This window comes from Scyliorhinus torazame, chromosome 18, assembly GCF_047496885.1.
Source record: "Scyliorhinus torazame isolate Kashiwa2021f chromosome 18, sScyTor2.1, whole genome shotgun sequence".
NCBI lineage: Eukaryota > Metazoa > Chordata > Chondrichthyes > Carcharhiniformes > Scyliorhinidae > Scyliorhinus > Scyliorhinus torazame.
The window spans coordinates 115,213,400-115,236,613 of NC_092724.1; positions in this window are offsets into that span (position 1 = coordinate 115,213,400).

Here is a 23,214-nt window from a genome sequence, read left to right on the forward strand (position 1 = left end):
GGGTTTGCAATCCGGGGTGAGGTTCGCAAACAAGGAAGGAGGTTCAACCTTGAGTGTCGCGAGGCCGCAGACAGTCAGTGGGGGTATAGGGCCGCCAAATTTAAAAGTTAAACTCTGGAGGTTGCATTGGAAGTCCAACCCTAGGAGTGTGGGTGCACAGAGATGGGGGAGGACATACAGCCGGTAATTTCGGAACTCCCTCCCCTGCACCGTTAGGTTAGCGATGCAGAACCCTTTGATCTGAATGGAGTGGTATCCCGCCGGCAGGAAAGTTTTCTGGGGGCTTGGCCGAATTACGAGGGAACAGCGCCTTACCGTGTCCGGATGGATGAAACTTTCCGTGCTCCCAGAGTCGATAAGACACGGCGTCTCATAGCCATTCACCAGGACCATAGTGGTTGCAGTCTGGAACGTCCGAGGTCGCGACTGGTCGAGGGTCATCGAAGCCAAGCGTGGTTGACGACGTTGGTCATCGTAGTCAGGCAGTATGGGGCCGTCTGTGTCGGGGTCCTTTCCTGACAGCCAAGATGGCGGCGTCCACGGATCGCACGCGGTGGGGGTTGGACAAAATGGCGGCGCCCATCTCTCGTGGCGTCCGGGGACCAAAATGGCGGTGTCCGTTGGTCGCACGTGGGCTGGGGGGGCTGGGTCTGTGGTCCCGTTTCTTCCCCGGAGATAGCGGCGACGCCGCGGGACTTACACACCATGGCGTAGTGGCCCTTCTTTCCGCAGCTTTTGCAGGTAGCCGCGCAGGCCGGGCAGCTCTGCCGAGGGTGTTTCGGCTGGCCGCAAAAATAGCAGCAGGGCCCCCCCGGTTGGTCTGATGTTTTGGCTGCGCAGGTTTGCGGGGGTGGGGGGGGGGGGGGGTGCAAGAGCGTTGATCGCAGCGGGGGTCCACGGAGCCCAAGGGGCTGCAGTGCGGTCGGGGGCGTTACGCGAGGCCACATCGAGGGATGCCGCCAGGGCCCGAGCTTCTGAGAGACCCAGAGATTCTTTCTCCAGAAGCCTCTGGTGGATCTGGGAAGAAGCCAAATCTGCCACATACGCATCGCGGACCAGGAGCTCTGTGTCATTCTTGGTTATCGCCGGGCAGTTGCAGTTTCGACCCAGGATTTGCAGGGCGTTATAAAACTCGTCCAGCGATTCCCCTGGAAATTGCCGTCGTGTGACGAGCTGGTAGCGAGCAAAAACCTGGTTGGCGGGCCGGATGTAGATATCCTTCAGCGCGGCGATGGCATCAGTGAAACCATCCTCGTCCTCGATAAGGGAGTAGACATTGGGACTCACCCTGCAATAGAGGACCTGCATTTTTTGTTCGTCTGTCGGTTTGCCGGGGGCCGTTCGGAGGTAGCCCTCAAAGCATGCCAGCCAGTGCTTGAAGATAGAGGCCGAGTTAGCTGCTTGGGGTGCGATGCGCAGGCACTCCGGGGTGATGCGGAGCTCCATATTCCTACATTGTTTATCTTCTATTTAAGTCTGCTTAATAAATTGTTGTACCGTCAATATGATGCAAGGCAGTTTGAGGTAACGTCAATTAAAGGCTTTATTAAGCAGAACTTGATCCCCAGCAGCTTGGTTACAGAATGCAGCTGCTGAGGGAAATGGAGGGAAATGCCTGGTTCTTATACCGGCATTTCTGGGTGGAGTCCAGTAGGCGGCAGATCCTATCAGGACCCAGCATCCCTCCACCAATAGCCTGTCGGCACGTGGTGTACCGTATTACCCCTAATACAGACCACCACAATGGCCAAGTATAAATCTATAAATTATGGGTCTTGTCAGGAAGGTACTGCAATAATTGTGGGAAATCTTAATCTTCATATAGATTAAACAAATCAAATTGGCAAAGGTAGTTTGCAGGATGAATTCAGAGAGTGTAAGATGTTATAGAACCGACCAGGGAAGGGGCTATTTTAGACTTGGTGAAGTGGAATCAGACAGGATTAATTACTTACATTATCATAAAAGAACTTCCAGGTAAGAGTGTTCATAACATGGTACAATTTTACATTCAATTTGAGGGTGAGAAATATGAGTCTGAAACTTAAAAGAAAAGACAATTGCAAGGGTATAAAAATAGAGTTGGCTCAAATCCTACTCCTGACATTGCCCTTTTTTGGGGGGGCTGGTTTAGCACAGGGCTAAATCACTGGCTTTGAAAGCAGACCAAGGCAGGCCAGCAGCACGGTTCAATTCCCATACCAGCCTCCCCAAACAGGTGCCGGAATGTGGTGACTAGGGGCTTTACACAGTAACTTCATTTGAAGCCTACTTGTGACAATAAGCAAATTTCATTTCATTTCATTTCATTTCAAATGGAATGGGAAAATAGGCTAAAACTGAAGACAGGAAAGAAGCAGTGGCAGACAGTTAGGCAATCTTTCATAACTCTCAACAAAGATATATACCATTGAGAAAGAAAATCTCCACAAGAAGGTAACATTTTGTGGCTAACTATGAAGGATGGTATCAAATTGAAGGAAAAGATGTAGGATTCTGCAAAGATTATTGGTAGGCCAAAAATATGTGACATTTTTAGAAAGCAGCAAAGGATAAGTAAAAATGTAATAAAAAGTAGGAAATTGGTGCAAGAAATATAAAATCAGACAGTGAAAGATTTTTACAAAGTAAAAGAGTGTAAGTGAGTGGTGATCCCTTAGGAGGCGAGACTGGAAAGTTAACAGTGGTATATAAGGAAATGGCAGAGACTTCGAACAAATATTTTGTGTCCGTGTCTTCACAGTAGACACAAAAGACATCCCAAGAATAGTAGAAAAGCAGACGGTAAAAGAGAGAGAGGAACTTAAGACCATATGACCATTGGATATAGGAGCAGAATTAGGCCATTCAACCCATTGAGTCTGCTCCACCTCAATCATGGTTGATATGTTCCTCATATCTATTCTCTTGTCTTCTCTCCATAACCCCCTGATCCCTTTACTAATCAAGAAATCCCCTTATCAAACAATCACCATGACTGCAGAAATAGTGCAAGGAAAATTAATGGAACTAAAGGCTGAGAAATCTCCTTGACCTAATGGCTTGCAGCTTGGAGTCTTAAAGGAAGTGACTGAGATATAGGGCGGGATTCTCCGTTCCTGCGGGTAAGTGTCGGCTTGAACGGAGAATCCGCAGGTGGTTCACGTCAAAAAAATTAGCGTGAACCCCTCACCGATTCCGGTACCAGTGAGGGGCTAGCACGGCTGATGACCTGCACCGGTCGCGCCGTACAACATGGCGCCAGCCATGTGCTTAACCTAAGCCGCCGACTGCAATCTCACAGCACACCCCCTGGCCACCCCCTGACCACACCCCACCATTCCCTCCAGCCTTGGCAGACGCCCCCCCCCCCCCCCAGCCAGCGGCATGGATCCCAGCCGAGTGTGGCGACGCTGGACTCAGTCCTCAGCCAGCACGCCGGCTCAGACCACACATGTCCCGCGCTGGCGGGGGGGGGGGGGGGGGCGCATCGCACCTGGGCCGGCCGATGAGGCGCTAACGCGCATAGCGCGTGTCAAGATCACGCCGGTTTGGAGGGGGCGGAGAATCGTAAACCGGAGTGAAACCGGCGCCGGCCCTGATTCCGGGGTCGGAATTGATTCTCTGCCCGATCGCCGATTACCATTCCGCCGTCGGACAATGGAGAATCCTGCTCATTGTGTTTCATTGGTTGTAATCTTTCAAAATTCCTTAGATTCTGGAAGGGACCAAGCAAATTGGAAAACCACAAATGTAACACCAATTCATGAAAAGAGGAAGACAGAAAGACAGAAATTATAGGCCAGTTAATTTAGCATCTGCCTTTGGCTAAATCCGTTATAAAGGAAGTTGTAGCAAGACATTTAGAATATCATAATATAGTCAAGTGGAATTGACTCCACCTGATCTTATTATGATTTTCCAAATGTCCTGTTCAGTGGATGGGAAATTGTGTTTAACTAATTTATTAGAGTTCTTTGAGGATGTAACAAACAAGGTCGATAAAGGGGAACCTGTAACTAATGTATTTCAATTTCCAAAAGGCATTTGCGAAAGTGTCACATAGAAGATTACTGCATTAGAATGTTCCAATGTGGTAGCCACCCATGCCACAGGGTGCATCTGGTCTACCTGCTATTGCAGCATCTATGGGCTGCGCAGCTGAGGTGACACAGCTGGGGCAGGTGGTCATGATGGGTGCGGGGGGCTGCGGGCTCTGGCCATATTCTACACCTGTTGCTAGATCAGTTGGGACATCCCCCATGATAAACCTGCAGTATCTGTATGCTGGATCATAATGAAGACCTGGATCATGGGGAGTCTGACGTTCAGAGAACCTCCGCCCTCAGTTCCAATTCCCCCCACCACCCTCCCCATATAATTACCGTGGCAAAATGTTAAAAGGCCGCAGATTGTCAAGGCCAATATCTTTTATGAACATCAATGTTTCCATGGTTTGGACAGACTGATCTATTTTGTAGGAAGTTTGGCAGTTTTGTAGATGAGCCAGCTGAGAATGTTAGCACAATTAAAAGGAAATCTGGCAAAAGTCTTAAATACGAGAGCAGCAAAATTATTATTAAAATTAAAGTGTCTGTGCTCCGGGGTCTTTTATCCCATCCTGGGATGACAAATTGAAGAAAATGTACCTCCCATCTGTCCTTTTTGCTCTTGCCATTGGTGCAAAATCGCACGGGTAACGTAAAATCTGTGTTAGTAGGCTTTTAATAGCCTTAATTGGCCTTTTAGTCGTTGCGGATGTGGCTCTGACACCCACACACACCTGCCGACCTCAACAAATGTGGGATGAAGTCAGGATGCATACTCAAAGTTGTTTTGTGCTATATTGTGTGTGTGTTCGGGCCGGGCACACTCCTCGGGCCATAAAATCCAGGCCACAGTTTCTGAGGGGGATGAAAGGATAGATGCTGAGAGGATGTTTCCTCTTGTGGGGGAATCTATAAGTAGAGGACAGTGATTGAACATAAGGGTAGCTCATTAAAGATGGAGGTGAGGAGGAATTCCTTTGGCGGGATTCTCCGTCCCACCAGCCCCATTTTCTTGCACAGAGCGCCCTTGCCGGTCGCGGAATTCTCCATTCCCACAGCTGGCCAATGGGGTTTCCCATTGTGGCCACCCCAGCAGTCAGGAAACCCGCGATCGGGGGTGCGATGCCGGTGAAGTGGAGGATCCCATCGACGGAGAATCCCGCAGCTTAGCTTTCAAATTGTTTTTCTCCATGAGCAGTGGAGGCTGGATCATTGAAGATATTAAGGCTGAGTCAGACAGATCTTTGCTTAACAAAAGAGTCGAGGGTCAGGGGGGACAGGCAGGAATGTGGTGTTCAGGCGACAATCAGATTCGATCTTATTGAATGGCGGAGCAGGCTTGATGGTTCGAATGGTCTGGTCTTGCGTTGTTTCTTATGACCTTATCATCTTCACCATCATTGTTACTGTCCGATTATTTCCTTCTTTTTCTCCTTTCCTTTGTTGGATCCCCTTCCTTGCATCAAGCTTCATGCAGCAACCAAGATGATGGGCAGAAATCTTCACCCATGCTACATATTCCTAACCTACAGCCTGGTGGTGGAGGCGAACATCATGTCATGATGTTCCTTCTTCATTTTGATATCCATGTTGTGAGAAAGAAGCTTGCTCAATTTTGCCCGTCTCTTGCACACGTCCTGGATAAAATTGGCAACTTACCATGTGAGAAAAGGCAGGGGCACATTCAACTTCTGACACAAGAGAGATTCTTTCGGGGCACATCTCATAAGAGATTCTTCAGATTCGGAGTGGGATTGAGCTGAAAATGGGAACTCTTTTTCTCTCTCCACAGTTGCTGTCAGACCTACTGAGTTCTTTGGGCACTTTCAGTTTTGATTTCCCGTCTCCAGCATCCGTGGCATTTTGCTTCGATTCAATACCTCACAGTTCTGTGCACTGTGTCAGTGTCCTTGCCTGAAATCTGTTCCATTTATTCAAGTCAATTCACCACTCCAGAAGACGCCGCAGCACAGCAGCTGTACTCAAAGTAACAGCAGGTTTGAGAAGCAAGGCAACACTGCGGCAACCTCATCTCCAGCTCACACTTCCTCCGAGCATGTTTCCTGCTGGGAGAGCAGGGCTGATGCATTCACTCTTCTGTGTGAAGCAAAGTGCGCTGACATCAGTCCTGCATTCCCATTTTGAACTTGCAGTTATTATTAATTCGGATAGCATTTCGGTGATTTAGTTACAAGGTAAAGCGAATCAATTTAAACAGGTTTTTTGCTAACTCGGTCGTGGCAGAGGACAGCAGAGATGCTTTAGCGATGTCCTCAAAGCATCTCTGAAGGGGGCAAACATCCCCACCGACTCATGGAGTGCCTGCCTGACTTGTGACCAACTAAAATGGAGAATGTTCAATTGGGAAGGCACTGAGGACATCGAGAGTTTATCAGTAACGTGCAGAGGTGCGGTCAAGGTTAGAGAGAACCCACAAACCTCCCAACAACTCATCTACCCAACCCTCCATGCAGCACCTTTCTCACCTACGGCAGAGTCAGCAGACCAAGCATTGGTGTGATCAACTATCCCAGAACCAATCGAGCCAGAGTGGAAGCAAGTGACCATCCACCCCAGGGAAATTGGTAAGAAGTAGAGAAGGTTATTTGGACATTGATTCTGAATTTGCTGCTAGTTAATGCAAGTGGTTATTGGCATTGGCTTGTACATACAACATTGCTTATAAGCTATTTTCTCCTGTGGAATCTATTTTATTTGATAAGATTCCATTGAATTTCATTTATTTTATTTTCAAAGGATTTTGAAAACAGCAAGGGGAGGAGATTGAGTTGTTGTGCCACCAAGTGGATAACATGAGCATAGCAAAACTGGCAATTTTATAAAGTCTTTGGTCATGGATCACAGTTTGAGGAAAACCTGGAAAATTCTTCAATATTGCCATTGCCAGTACAGGTAAGCTTTAGCACTGTCTGTATCTTTTATGAAATTGATATCTATAGCAATGAGCAATTGGAACAGTCAACTGAGGGAAAACCAGTTATAACCCACTTTTCTATCAATCACAGTCTCATAATTGGCTGTACCAGTTGCCAAGTAGAAAAAAATCAAAATGTGAAGCCTCAGATAATTCATAAAAGGTGGTATGGCAGCAAAAAGCTCCATGAGAAAACTCGACACATGCCAATTAATGAGATTGTTATGCCAGGAGGCAGTCACATGCAGTGGCTGGTTTAGCACACTGGGCTAAATAGCTGGCTTTTAAAGCATACCAAGCAGGCCAGCAGCACGGTTCAATTCCCGTACCAGCCTCCCCAAACAGGTGCCGGAATGTGGCGACTAGGGGCTTTTCACAGTAACTTCATTGACGCCTACTTGTGACAATAAGCGATTTTCATTTCATTTCACAGTACTGACGGTGGTCCAATTTTTCCATTGGGGTGTATAGTACCTTAACTGTTATGCCCAGTTGAGGAGGGGTCGAGTGTCTCTGTCTTTTCCTTCTGCTTGTTTGATAAAACCAGTTGTTTTTTGTTTTGAAAAGGATATTCTTGTCAATTTATCAGGTACCTAACTATTTACATGCCGTGATCGTAAAATAACTAATCAGGCAGGTTTTCTTGAGTTTAACAAAGAAAGAGGTTAGTTTTATGATACTTAAACCAATCAAAGTAAAATAATAAACTGCACATCAAATATCTGACACACGCTACACACACACAGACAAACATACCCACACAATGGAAGATGTAAGACTCACCTGATGAAGGAGATGCACTCTGAAAGCTAATGAACCCAAACAAACCTGTTGGACTTTAACCTGCTGTTGTAAGACTTCTTACTGTGCCCACCCCAGTCCAATGCCGGCATCTCCACATCATGACTGGAAGACTAATAAACTACATAGTGGGGAATGTTAGGTTGGCCAAGTTAGAGTCCATAAAAATAAAAGGAATGAACAGTCTGCCATTTGATGCCTCGGCAAGCCTCCGACTGAATTTGGTGGTCATAATGTTTATGACTTAAGATATAGACAGCCAATTTGACTGTCCTCCTGAAGACGGCAGTGCTGAGTTGAATTTGTCTCTGCAGTAGGGGTATTCCTGGATAGTCACGGTCAGCAAACAGGGTTCAAGTGAGTTGGAGTGAGAGGGATGAAGGAGGGACCCCACTTGGATCTTCTCTCGTCAATGTTCTCTCAGCTGCTTGTCTTCTTACTGCAGAGAAACTGAAGCTCAAAACATACAAAAGGTGGACTTGTCACGTGCAGATTACATAGTGATTCAAACATCGTCATCACGGGTGTATTCGTCTTTGCAGCTTCAATCAGTTCATATGTGGGAATCGCTTTCTCACAGTGATTGCCCTATTGTTCAAGTGACTGGATTTAAGGCATTACCCATTATGGCTCAATACGTTCATGTCTGGGGACCCCCTCCTGCCGAGGGTCCTAGTCAAGTGATTAAGCTCAATGATTCATTTCCACCAACTGAATACCTCAGGTGATTGGTTTGCTGCCTTGCTAATGAAGACAGGAAATTTGGTTCACTCATGTTCCCCAGGACATTGTCTTTGATGGATTTTTGCAGACATGTCTCCATCCCAATGGATTGGATTGTGAAATGTGCAGCGATATAAATTGGAGTAGCCATCTTTAGCTGTGAGCTCAAGTCACCTTTAGTCTCTGTTTTTAAAATTTCAATCCAAGATTCTAACAATGGATTAAAAATCATTATTTGATACAAAGTATGTTTTCATGACATTAGCCATTGATAGATTATTGCCTCATTGTAATTCATCGTATCAATGCAGCTACTTTGGACTGTGCACCCCTGCATTGACACCAATGGAGAATCAGGGTCATTAAAGGCCTGCTGGTCCCGACATCTCGACAGCCTCAGCTGATCAGTAATCTCAGTGCTTTTTGCCATCCTAGAGAGGGGCAGGGACAGCGTTCCCAGTTCACCCTACCACCATGTAAATGTCTTCATGTCTCCCTTAACTTAGTAGAAAATAAATATATTTTTTAATTCTAACTTTCCCTTCAGGGTTCTTAGACACCTGACTGGAGATTGATTCTCCTCATCGCTCTGTGGATAACAGCCAACAGTAGTCAGGCATGGGACCTCCCAATGTAAAGAGTACCCATCTGTGGCTCTGCCCGCATAGCATGAGGGCAATGCAAGGAGAAGGAAGGAGATGGCCTCGTTGTACTGTCGTTGGGCTAGTAATCAAGAGACCCAGGCTAATGCTTTGGAGACATGGGTTCAAATTCCACCATGGCAGCTGGTAGAATTCAAAATAAATGAATAAAATCTTGAACTGAAAGCTGATCTTAGCAACGGTGACCGTGAATCTATCGTAGATTGTCATAAAAACCCATCTGGTTCACTAATGTCCCTCAGGGAAGGAAATCTGCCATCCTTACCCTGCTCTGGCCTACATGCGACTCCAGCTCCACAGCAATGTGGTTGAATTCTAACTGCCCTCTGAGATGACGGAGCAAGCCACTCATATCAAGGGCAATTAGGAATGGGCAACACATAAAAACAGAAAATGCTGGAAAAACGCAGCAGGTCTGACAGCATCTGCGGAGAGGAAAACCGAGATGAAGTTTGGAGTCCAATATGACTCTTCCTTAAAATTATGGAGCGATAATAATATAGTGGGCTTTATGCTGTTGAAAAGACGGGAGGGGCAGGTTGAGTAAAACACAAGGTCAAGGATAGTTTCAAGAGTAGGAAAGATGAAATGACAAAGATGTCAAGAAACACAAGACAAAGAGTGGGGTAATGATTGTTTTAAAGTCTAAAGTGTTGGTCCATAGTAGGTGTTAATAGAATAATAAAGGTCAGCACTATCTGAAAGCCAAGTAGCAGAATGTGTTAATAGCAGAAAAAGGGTCAGTGCTGTCTGAAAGTGAAAACATGTGAACAAGATACAGTCTGGAACTTGGGAAGAGGAAAATCATAATGGAGGACATAATTCCTGGACTGACGTTGTTGAACTCCGTGTTGGGTCCAGGAGGCTGTCAAGTGCCAATTTGGAAGATGAGGTATTGTTCCTTCAGGTTACGATGGGCTTCACGTGTTTTTGCTTTCAGACAGCATTGAGGCCTTTCCTACAATGAACACATCCTGCTGTGTTGCTTTCAGACAGTGCTGATCTTTATTTTGCTATTAACACTTACTCTGAAACATAGCTTTTGACATTATTATTGCCACTGCATTTGTCTTGGATTCCATGACATCTTTGTCATTTAATCTTCTTTGACCTTTAGCCTACCCCTGACCTTCTACCTTGCTCCACCTCCCCCTTTCTCAGCAGCATAAAACCCATCACATTTCTTCGTCTCTCCAGTTCCAAAGAAGCTTTATGTTGTATTCAAAACATTAATTCATTTTCTCCCTGCTCAAATGCTGTCCGACCTGCTGAGTTTCTTTTCCAGCATCTTCTGTCTTTATTTCAGATTTCCAGCATCTGCAGTATTTTTCTTGTATTTTATTGGGCAACAAATCACCTTGTTAGCGATGCCCCGAACAAAACTCTCATATAGCCCAGAACATCTGAGTCACAATGCGAATCACCAGAAGTGCTGAACAATTTTAACCCATCACATGTACACATTCATATGAGTAATACTGCACTTCTTAAAATGAATCCTCTTAAAGATAGTACTTTGAAATATAGAATTTTCCCTCTAAAGCTGTGTGCAGTGGGTAACAGGACCTGAGCACAAACCCATGATCCCTTATATAGGGTCTTCTCAGTGTCAGCTGCCATATTAATGAATGTGGTTGATAAAAAACAGGCGATTTCTTCACAGGGAACGAAAGCCAGAAAGCCACATGCATTCACTTTCTCATAGCTGGTTACGGAAAGATGCCGGAAATGGTTAGTTCCTTGTCCTTTGGTTCTTGTCCATGACCAGAAAAACTGATAAAGAGGGGGAACACAAAATAGTTGGCATGTGAGTAGCGATGGTGGGAGCAGTTTTTATCCCACGCGGGCAGCAAATACAGAGAGAATCGGCAAATGTGATTCTCTCTGAAGCGATCATATTTTGCGATTTTCCATGCCCCTTGCCGGTGATGTCGGCTAGGCTTGCAACAGCTATTTGAAGGCGTGAATCAGTTGAAGGGATCCACCAGGGTGCAAAGGAAAGAATAGCCCATGGGAAGAGACGGGCATCCCTAACATTGCCCCCTTGCATTGTTCTTTTCCATAGGTTGACACAGCCTGGTTGACACAGTGACAATCTGGCAGTGCCAACCTGTGCCAAGGAGAAGTGCCAGCCACAGTGTAAGGGGCCAGTACCAGGGCTGGTCCCATGGGGAGCTATACTGGGTCGGGATCTGTTATGTGGGACGGTGGAGAAAGCACCAAGGTCATTGAGGAGGGAATTTGCAGACACGGGGGAGCAGGCAGTGAAGGGGGAACCCCGCCAATATCTCTGTGGTTGGGGGGAGAAGCCCCCAATGTTTATGTGGGGGGAATGCCGGTGATACCTCCATGGTGGGGAGTTGATCTTCAGTTCTGATCAGGGTGCCCTTTATAGAGGGCGCCCCGATCTCAGTGGAGCCAGCGTTGCCACTCTATCAGCCCCGCCAGACCGACGGCATGAACCACGCTCACTCATTTTTTTTTACTAAGAGAGAGCCTGACACTTTCAAAAAATATAGTAAGATTCCACCCAAGGTTTCTCGGTTGTGACAACTTTGAGGAATAGATTTCCCCCAGTCTCTCTGTGTACATAATATCAAAAAGATGTTTGGATCATATCATAGAATTTACAGTGCAAAAGGAGGCCATTTGGCCCATCGAGTCTGCACCGGCTCTTGGAAAGAGCACCCCACCCGACGTCCACACCCCCACCCTATCCCCATAATCCAGTAACCCCACCCAACACTAAGCGCAATTTTGGACACTAAGGGCAATTTAGCATGGCCAGCCCACCTAACCTACACATCTTTGGAAGGAAACCGGAGCACCCGGAGGAAACCCATGCACACACAGGGAGAATGTGCAGACTCCACACAGACAATGACCCAAGCCAAGAATCAAACCTGGGACCCTGGAGCTGTGAAGCAATTGTGCTATCCACAATGCTACCGTGCTGCCCGTCCTATGATCATGGCATCTTGTGAAATTGTAAACCCATTCTTTGAGAATGCATTTATGATTTAACCAGGAATGGCAAGCATGTGAATTTTATACATGACGGGAAATGTTTTCACGGCGAGCAACCATAATCAATCTCCTCATATGAACTCGATGTAACTTTTGACTGTCTTTGGTAATTGAGATCCGCTTTTAATTGAGATCATCAGGGGCTAGTTTAGCACTGGGCTAAATTGCTGTCTTTTAAAGCAGACCAAGGCAGGTCTGAAGCACGGTTCAATTCCCGTGCCAGCCTCCCCGAACAGGTGCCAGAATGTGGCGACTAGGGGCTTTTCACATAATTTCATTCAAAGCCTACTTGTGACAATAAGCGATTTTCATTTCATTTCATTTTTTCATTTCATCATCATTTGCCATAAAATAATCAATGATAGGGAGAGCCCAAACTAAACAAAAGTTACTCTCATGCATAATAGGCTGTTACTAGGGGCTTTTCACAGTAACTTCATTGCAGTGTTAATGTAAGCTCACTTGTGACAATAAAGGTTATTTATTTATTTATTATGTAGATCTTCAATTAAGTTATAACTTTGTAATTATGTTTCCAATCATGCATATTTCTTTTGGATTTTCCATGAAACTATTTATTTACCAAATGTATTAAAGAAAATACCTACAATGGTTTGCGCCTTACTCACATGTATTGAGAGCTTTATTGCTGTTTCATCTGTGTCATATTATCTGTGTTGTAAGGTATTGGTAAAGTCGCCATAGTCCCAGATGACCAGAGGCTGCTTTCCCCTTTGACAGGGAGAACTGGCTGGTGGTGATTTAACCTGAAGATCGCGACACCTTAGGTGAGGGGCAAGGGTCATGTGTTGCCCAACCACCCTAAATACAAGTATTGTGGAACAGCTAGAGGAGGAACAAAACAAACCCTCTAATTCAGCGTATCTAATAATATCCACAGTTACAAATAGCTGGCAGTAAGTATAAGTATGTTTTTGTCACCCATGGATCAGTTGGGAACACTACTGCCTCTAACACAGAAAGTTAAGGGTTCAAGCCCCATTTCACTTCCAGTGCACCTCCGAGGGAGTGCTACACAAGTTGGAGGTGCCATCCTTTGGATAAGGTGTTAAACTGAGACCCCCTTGACCGCCGGGTGAAGCTAAAAGATCCCATCATACTGTCCTAAGAGCTGGAGAGTGGTCCACGATTTCCTCGGACCACTCAGGCACCATCACTGAGACAAATTAGCTTGTCATTATTCCATGACGGTTTGTAGGGATCGTGACCAGAGGAGATTGGCTCTTGCATCTCTTACATTGCAACAGTGACTACATTTCAGAAGAACTTCACTGGCTGTGGAAAAAATGGTGAAACATAGAATATAAACGCAAGCCTTTCCTTTTATTATTTTAGCTCAACAAGACTGTTCTAACTTTGTGTCAATTCATAATATCATCAAATCTGTTCAATTGCACTCAGTTTGGTATCTCGCAGCCGACTACCAATTTCCCTTTATCTATAGACTGTGACTTTATGTCACATTCAGTGCATCTCTCGCAGGTTTCCCAAGATTAATGTTCATGTGGGTGAAGTCATGTGGCTCAACGCTTTCTGGCAACCCAGAAATATCAAAGGCAAAAAAAAAATCAAGACCCCTGACAGGAGAACAGCTGGGAAAACACAGTATACGTTTCCGAACTGGGGGGGAAAAGAAGTCCAACTTTTTGTTTCTTTGTTTTATTGTTCCCTTGGCACTTGCAACACCTGCAAATCAAATCTCCATTTTAATGCAGGGTCCTGCAGCTCAACTGGGAACGAGAGTACAGTGCATGCGATTATACCAATAATATTTCACACTCACACAGGCTGGAAATGTTAGAAACCGCACCAGCACCAAACAAAATGGGGAATTGGCATCTTTGATTAATTTGTTAGATTGGTCATCAGACATTTTAACTGATTAATAGCGTATTACCGAGTTTAGTAATATTTTTACTAACTGACAGAGATTGCTTTTAAAAATGCATTAAATTACTGCCCAAGTTGTTCTCTTTGTTTTGGAGAACAGCAAATGCGTGTAGCTTCAGGCTGTTTCTGAAGCTAATGTTATGATAACAGACAGATGGCATAATACAATTGAAAGCCTTTCATTTGGCCACCTCATCCTTTTTTGAACATTCATTTTGTCCATTTTTCACATTCTAGTATTTCATGGTTGTCAGGCACTTTAGTGTCTCTAATCTGACAGCAATAAATTATGGAAAAATGGGAAATGTAGATGAGGGGCCAAGTGCAGAGGCTTTGTCTGACAAAAGCTAGCCGGTGCTCCAAAAAGAACATTTTGAGTGCGACCGGAAAGCCTAGTCACACCCGACTAGGTCAAGCGATGAGACCAGAGGCCCCTCGCGAGACTTGCGAAGTTCGTAATGCCTTGTGTGACCTAACGAGATCTCGAGAGATGTCCCGATCTGGATCTCACCCACCCTGGGCCAGATGCAGAGATGCATAATGGCTCATTTAAATATGCATGAGCTGGATTCTCCCGGTACTCGGGAATGAACGGCCGACCCAGAGAGACCAGGACCTGCCGCCGTTTATTACCGGTCCACACAAATGTGGACCAACTGTAATGGCACCTGGGGGGAGTTTCCCAGGCCATTGGAGACACCCGGGTGGTCAGAGAAGGATGGCATCCTGGCTCTTCCTAACCGGGCACCTTGGCACTGCCACCATGGCACTGCTAGGGTGCCCAGGTGGTACTGCCAGGCCGGGAACAGCAGTGTCAAGATGCCCGGGTGCCAGTGTGGCACTGCCAAGGGCTGGGTCCTGAAGGGGCCATGCACATGAAAGGGGGAGTGAGTGGGAGTATGAAAGGTGGGATGTAGGGTGGGCCCAGGGTGAAGGGTTGGGGTCCTGAAAGGACATGCCCGAAAGGAAGAAGGGGGAGGTCTAAAAGTGTGGGTGGGGGGGGGGGGGGGGGGGGGCTCAGCCACCCCATAGTGAGGTGTCCTCACTTAGGGGGTGTGGGATAGTGCACATGTGTGTGGAGGGGTGTCATTGCCTGTGGGTGGAGTTGAGAGGGGCTCTCAAGGTCACTTGGAGATCGGGCCACCGAACCCGCCCAGAATGACACTTAGAAATGTTTTGGTTAAATTGTGGCCTTTATTTCCTAATTTCCATACTTATTTATTTATTGAAGACACTAGTACCCTAAAGCCAAGTTAGAAAAGGCTTCTTGCTATTATCATCATAAAAGTCAATCTGTAGGAATGAAATATGATCAAATTTAACCTCTCTCTCTAATGAAAAGCAGAATGTCATAAAGGAAACATTTATTTCAATTACAAATGGAAGGTGGACAATTATTCAATTGGTGCCATGTGATTTCATCTCATTTTGCCTGTCATTACATTAAGTAACATTTTTCAGGAATCAAAGTTAAACCGCATGAAAACTTGATAATGTTGGGATATTGGGATAGGGTGTCAAATTCCTGATCCCAGTGGAAGAGTGCAACTTGGTACTGTGCAGGGGAGGTTCTTTGCTCAGACCTGACCCCAACCCCCAATTCAACCTGGCTAGATGCCCCCCCCATTGACCCGACCTAACCCGACTGGAGCCCCCCTTTCCAACCTCCCAACCCAACCTGGACCAGCTGGCCCCACCGCCACCCAACGCAACCCGAACTGAGCCGGGAGGGCCCCTCCCCCTAACTTGATCTGGCTAGAACCCCTTCCCCTAGAGCCGCCCTGACTCGGCTGAACACTCTTCCCCACCCTCCGACTCAACCTGAACCTCCACCCCCAACCTGACCTAGCCCTACCGGCCTGACCTGACTGGAACCCAACCTGAAATGATCCGATCTTCCAGCCCCGACCTGACCCTACAAGCCTCCGACTCAACCCAACCCCAAACCCCCCCCCACTGAGGTTGGACCTCCCAGGTATCTGACCCCCCCCCCCCAACCCCTTAATATCCATCCTCCATCCCCTTTAAATGGCAAAAAGGGTTTGAAACACATCCCGTCTTTCTCCGTCCCTTCGTAATAATTTGTGACCTTAATCCTGACACGATATTTATGCAAGTTATGAACTTTACTTGCTTGTCGGCTAAAGTTTAATAACCACAGTGCCCTCCATGTACCCAACCAGCTGAAAATGGATCCAGGAAAACCCAGAACCTGTGGGAACCCAGTGGGACTCATTTGGACCGAAGATGCATGGTGTCTTTTCTTAACATTTAGAATTAAATCCAACATAAATTTGACGCAATATTAAGTCTTATGGTGGAATTTTCCGCTCTGCAAACCAAGTGTGGTAGCAGGCATGAAAAGCAGCATTCTGCCTGCCAACAAGAGTGTGTTTTTACACCCGATTATCCACCTCCAGCCTCATTAAATATCCATCAACAGGAAACATGCTGTAGCGTTGGCTGGCAGTCTGTGATCCTCCCACCTTGCCATGATAGCGGCAGGCCATCACGCCTGACGCCATATTTAATTTGCATCGGCGCATAAATCTTCCAATGCCTGAAGCCCAGACAGCGATGGCCCATAAAAGGGAGAAGCATGTAGCCTTAATGTTTAGCGACGCCTCACTGAAACACCTATTTAGTGTAGCCGAGGCCTGTCGGGATCTTCTGTACCCCATTGTGGCCCAAGGAGGAACACGAAGGTAAGCAACCAGGCTTGAGAAGAGGCGTCTGTGGCTGTGGGTGCCAACTCCACTCAGAGGAGATCGGCCAGACAGCACGTAAAAAGTATGAATGCTCTTGTCCGCACAGCTAGGGAAAGTTAACCTTCGCTCTCAGCTCACACTCTCACAAGCTACTCACATATTCGCAGGATCAAACGCCACAGGGATCTCACTCACCACCAGCAGAAGGGACATCACCACTGATGTGTTGGGCGCTCTGGATCCGTGGAACACAAACAGGCCACCAACACTTAAAATAGTGCAACACTATTTTATTAAGTTAGAAACTGTTGAACATACTTTCACTGTGGGTTAACACGATGTTAGGTTAAACTAAAGACCTATGCCTGTCCTAACCAGTCTATGCACTCAGCACATGGTGAAGATCTGTGCTGTAAGCTGTAAGCTCTGTCCTTCTGAGAGGCTGCATCCTGAATGAGCGGAAATTCTGGTGCCCTCTGTCTATATAGTGAGTGTGCTCTAACTGGTGATTGGCTGCATTGTTGTGTGTGTTGATTGGTCTTGCTGTGTGTCCATCAGTGTGTGTGTCTGCACCATGATATACTGATGTATATTATGACAACCACTGACTCTCCCGCGCACACCTTGACATCACCATCACACCTCACTTCCTGTGCAGCTTGCGTACTCATCCTGAACATGGTTTGGCATGCCTCATGCTCACACTCTCTCCATCTCTCATTATGCAGGCCAAGCTCATCTATTATAGAAGGCAGAGGTCCTGGGTCAGTGGAGGCATGGCAAAGATCAGAGCCCTCAAACAGTATGAGGAGAGTGTTCTTCACCTGGCTGGAGAGATCCAGGACCCTGCCTGCAGTGAAAGTGAGGTTAGCAGTGCACACCCAAGTGAGTGCCCTGCAGCAGCTCATCCTTTAGACTGCAAGACTGTGATTGCAAAGTGATATTTTGTATTTTGATTCTGCACACTAATTATCTCTACTCTCTTTCATAGGTATCTCCGCAAAGCTCTCTAGCGACACCGAGAGCCAAGCCCTCATCTCCAGCCCCCTTGACACTTTGGATGAGGATCCAGAGGCTGCAACAATTGAAGACCCATCCCAGCATTCACACACACCCTCCACCAGTGCAGAGACACACACCTCAGTCAGACCTGGATCTAGAACAGGTTTGAGGTCACAATCTGGTGAGCACAGCACAGATTTTAGAGGTCCACAGCAGGCGGAGGCATAGTTATTCAAGGATACCGGCATTCAGAGGACAGCTGGAGGCCAGCATTCCGCTGAGTCCCACTTAGATGATGAGCCTCCAGACTCAGTCTTAAGGCAAATGTTGGAGCTGCAGCAAAAGAGAATGAAACGTTAGGTGCAGTCCACAGATTGCAACATATGCTGGAGGAGTTCCTTGGCATTCAGTCTGGGGTTATAATGCCAGCATTCCAGGGTATGGAGGTCAACACTGGTGGGATGGTGGCCACCATAGAGAGCTTGGTCCAGGACTTGGGTGCTGCACTGTCTCAGGAGCTGCATTCCGTCGATGTAGGCATTGGTGAAATCGATCAGTGGCAATGTGAATGGGAGCCAGGGCACCTCAATCTCACTCCAGGTGCCCTTCTCCTCAGCGAGTCAGCTGGGGGCACTTGGGCATCCAAAGGTATGAGGACCAGCAGCTGAATATGCTGGGGCTATCTGCGGTGTTCAGCCAATCCCAATCCCCTCTGCCTCTGAACCCATCACCTCGCCTGACAAAGTCAACATGGGCAAAAGGGCTTAGCAGTCAGAAGCTGCATCCACCTCCACTGTGGATATCAGGGAAGCACCAAGACATAGAATCAGGCTTAGGCAGATCAAGGAATAGCAGGAGCACCAAGGAGACATATAATGATATACTTTCCACCTATGCAAATACAATTGCACCCATTCCACATCTCTTGTGAATGCGTCCTCTTCATGTAGAGTTGTGTTGGAGTCTATCAGGGGTCCCTCCACTTATCGCTGATCTTGCATCATGTGCGTCTGGTCGATGTTGTGTGAATTCATATCGTCACAGTGTGTATCCCTCCTCAGCTCTTCTCCGACATCAGTGATACTTCACCCTCTTCTGTGAGACATGCTGGGCGTGAATTGCGATTGCATGAAGAATCGAGCAAAACGGAAAAATTTAGGTTTGTGCCCGGTACTGATTCCGACGCCATGGGCTGGATTCTCTGATCACCGACGGTGAAATCGCGTTCAGCGGCGGGGCGGAGAATCCCCGATGACGCCAAAATCGGGGGTGGCATCGCTTTCGCAATGCTCCGCCCCTGAAATGCGGTGTACTTGCAGAGCACGCCATATCCACGTATGTTGACTGAGGGCTGCCCCGCGATGCTCCGTCCCCGACCGGCCGAGTTCCTGATGGTGTGGGTCTCACATGGTCTCACCCATTGGGAACTCAGCGTGGCGGCTGCGGACTCAGTCCAGTGCCGCCACAGTCGGGGGGGAGGGCGATCCGCGGGCAGGGGTGGACGTATTCGGGGCTGGGGGCACTGTGGGTGGGGCAGTCCCGGGTGCGTGGGCCGGCCGAAATGGGGGGACTACTTCGCGGGTCCGCGAGCAGCATCCACCATGAAGCACAGCGTGGCGGCTGCAGGCTGCCTCCGTGCGCATGCGCGCCACATACCTGGCAACTCTCCAGGGCATATCGCGAGCTGGAGCCGGGTGCTCTCCGCTGTCTGGCTGCTAGCCCCTAGAAAAATGGGGAATTGGTGGCCGTTTTGCGCCAGTTTTCCAGCCATCCTTCCCACGCTGGTGTGGGGACATAGTCTCCAAATCAGGAAATCCAGCCCCGTGCTCTTGTCCCTCGCTGGCGACGATATCGAAGTTTGCGCCCCGCGCTAGTGGATCCATGAAAAACCATCATTTGCATGGGTTTCTATAATTAGCGGCTTGGCACAGTATGCTCCACCCTTCCACAATGCTCCACTCCTCTGAGAGGGAAGTCTCACGGTGAGAATTAGTGCAAGTGTTGACAGGGGGGCTTGGGCACCATGGCTGCAGAGGGAAGTGGGACGCTAAAAAAGAAAGGGAAAATCCTCGAAAACGTTTGGGCTTGCTGGGAGGTAGCTGCCTGTGCTGGGGGCAGTATCGAGAAGCGACTTGGTGCCAAGTCCGTGCACTTCGTGTCCCCCCCTCGGGATCGTCTGGCCTGATTCAGGTCATCATTGCTGCAGTCTGCCTTTTAAACACTCCCCTTTTGTGCTACTTACAGACTCTTGGCTACTCACACTGCTGAGTGATGTCTCGGTCATTTGACTGGTCAGAATGTCTCTGGTCAACTTGGAGTCCACCCAGGATTCGCCTCTGGGCACCCTCATAGCCAAATGGTTTATCAAGAGGGTGGGCCAGGTCAAGCTCAACCAGTGGCTCACCAGATGTTGGCAATCCTCAGAAGCGCTGCGCCATTGCAGAGGAAGCAGGGGATCAGCAGAGCTCACGCCAACCAGAGAATACCGGCACCTTGGCCTTTGGAGCCCTTCCTGATTCTCCGTGCCTGTCAGGGCAGAAACCTCAGCAGTAACCCCCAACTCTCAGGATCACCGGCGGTCTCCTCCTGGTGAGACTGGCAGCACTGTCTGCCTCTGTCACCAATTCACAGGCGATGTTCAGGAGAGCAGGCTTGAGTCTGTGGCCCACCCTGTGGAAGAGGTTGTCCCTCCACTCCTCACTGGTATGGAACTGTGGGCCCACCTTGGACTCCCAACCTCGGGGGGGGCAAGTCTTCTGTGAGCCACCTTCGTGACTGCAGTGAGTGTGTGGCAAGTGGAACGCTTAAAAACAGTTCCAGCTACCAGGCTCTTTCGCGCTAACTCCGGCCCCAGTGGTTAGAATGCCCGCCGGGCAGGGAATTGCTCTGAATTTGCACCAGCAGAGTACTGGTCTGTTTACATGTACTGACTCACTTACCGAATAGCACCCCCAACAGGAATGTGAATGACCCACAATTTAACCCCGGTGGCAACACTTACAGCGGAATTCTCCGCCGGGGGCTCCTCCGCTCCTTCGGCAGCGCACCCACGCCTGCGGGTTTCCCGATGGTGTGGGGTGGCCACAATGGGAAACCCGATTGGCCGGAATGGAGAATCCCATCCTTAGTCTCCCAGGCCTGTACCCTTTCTCTTGTCAATTTTCACTTTCCTTGCTTTTCTGGAGTTTTCCCGGTTATTAATTTTCCATGTGTAATTTAAGAAGTGAACTGACCATCTTCACTTTTAGTAAAGGTTGCTGTGTAGCAATCAGGAGTAGCACCGTGACTAATTCCTAATCCAAGAGAAATCTTGATGGCTTTACAGCCACTCAACTGAGTACAGGCCAGGGACAAAACCTATGGCTTGTTTTGGTCTGCATTGCAGGGGTGTGTGGTCATTTTTTTTTAAACTGCAGTTCGTGTCCTCTATGCTTGGGCAGTTCACATGCCATCCCCTGCGTTTTCTCATTGTTACCCTTGAGTAACAGAGATCTAAAAAAAATAACAAAGCAGTTCAGCTCATATTGACTGCACCTGAGTCAACGTGTATCTGTGCAGGACAGTCAAAAATAGGTTTGATCCTTTTAAAGTGTCACCAGCTAGTACATTTTAAGGCAATACATTAATGGTGTTATTTTGTCCTGGTAACTTTAGAAACTGTTGTAACATTCTATGATTGTGTTCATATTAATCATGATTCAAAGCTAGATTTCTCATCTGGTTTGTACCTTCATGCGAGGTTGACTTTGCTTTTACAATAAAGATGGTCAAATTAACAGACACCAATCGAACTCAGGGCAGGAAATTACTCGTTCTATTGCTTATTTGACCTCCCAATGTATTAATACCATGCAGTTAATTTTCTGAATAATGGGCACTCCGGGACACTCCAGAAAAATGAGGGCAGATGTTGACCCATTGTGACGCCCTGGAGCAATTCATGGTCAATTAGAAGGACAATCTATGAGGCCAAGGGTTATGGAATAAAAAAAGCAAAGTGAGGATTGGGTTACACAGAGAAACACTTTTCAGTTTGCCTGTGCAGAAGGCACTTATTCTGCATAATTTACTTCAGGGGTCAGACACAGATGCAAGCTTCTACAATGACATGAGGAGAGAAATGGAACCAGGCAGAATGGGTAAATGGTGGCAATTCTACATTGAAAACTACAGCAACTTAAATCATCTGCCATTAGGAAATGGAGTTCTCGGTAGATATAAGCACTCAGTCAGAAATCCAAGGCGTTTCCCATGACAATTTAAGTGGGATGACCTCTGTTTGCAATGGCAGATTCCCAATAGAGGAATCAAAACTGTAAGCCAACAATAAAAATAATTTTAATGGAGCTTTGGTGGACATGTACAGAGCATGTTAGTAATATTATCGCTGATTCTTATCCGGGTTTACTTCACACAAATAGCATCCACCACTAAAACTGTTCTCCCATCAACATTCTTGCTGATAGTAGTGGGGTACCTTTTTATTTTCAATATTATTGATGTCAGGAGATTCCATCCCAACCACAGGCCATTTTCATGGAGGGGGGCTGGATGGGGTGCATGTGGTTGGGGTTCCTGCCTGCATGCTGGGGGTAGCCGACACGGGTTGTTAAGGGTCTTTTAAAGGAAATTAACAGAGGCCAGCTGGATTCTCCATTTCCTCCAGGTTCTGGCCAGCAGCAGGGTCCAGTTTAACTGCCTAGAGGCAGGGGGTCCTATATAGACTGCAACTGCTGCTGCACCCAGGCTGGTAGGGAGGACTTATGTATGTCTTTTGTTTATTTGTTGGTGAAATTGTAAGATTGAATAACTATTCATGGAAAATATTACCTCCTTGGTTAGTGAATGGTGATAGATATTTTATGGGCCTTTATACCCGTGTCACGTCCAATTACCAGAATTCATTGAATGTATTTAAGACGCCTATGGCCAAACGTATGCAAGCAGCTAAAATGGCGCTGCTGCAGCCACAACAGTGGCTATTCCACAAATTCTACTCGACGATTTCACTGTTTCAGTACAAGAGGAACTTCACTCCAAAATGAGTGCATTGACTCCTTCAGCAGCACCTTCTAAACCCATGACCTGGGTGCCCGAGATGGACAAGGGTAGCAGAGGCATGGAAACACCACCATCTGCAAGTCCCCTTCCAAGTTCACTCACCACCCTGACTTGGAAATATATCGCCGTTCAATCACTGTCTCTGGGTCAAAATCAGGAACTTCCTTCCTAACAGCATTGTGGGTGTTCCTACAACTTATGGACTCTGTAGTGGTTCAAGAAGGCAACTCACCGCCACCTCTTCAAGGGAAATAAATGCCGGTGCAACATGCAAAGCCCACATCCCATGAAAAAAATTGCCTTGGGTCATCTTGAAGTCAGGAAAAACATTGTATGAATACAGGTCTTTGACATTG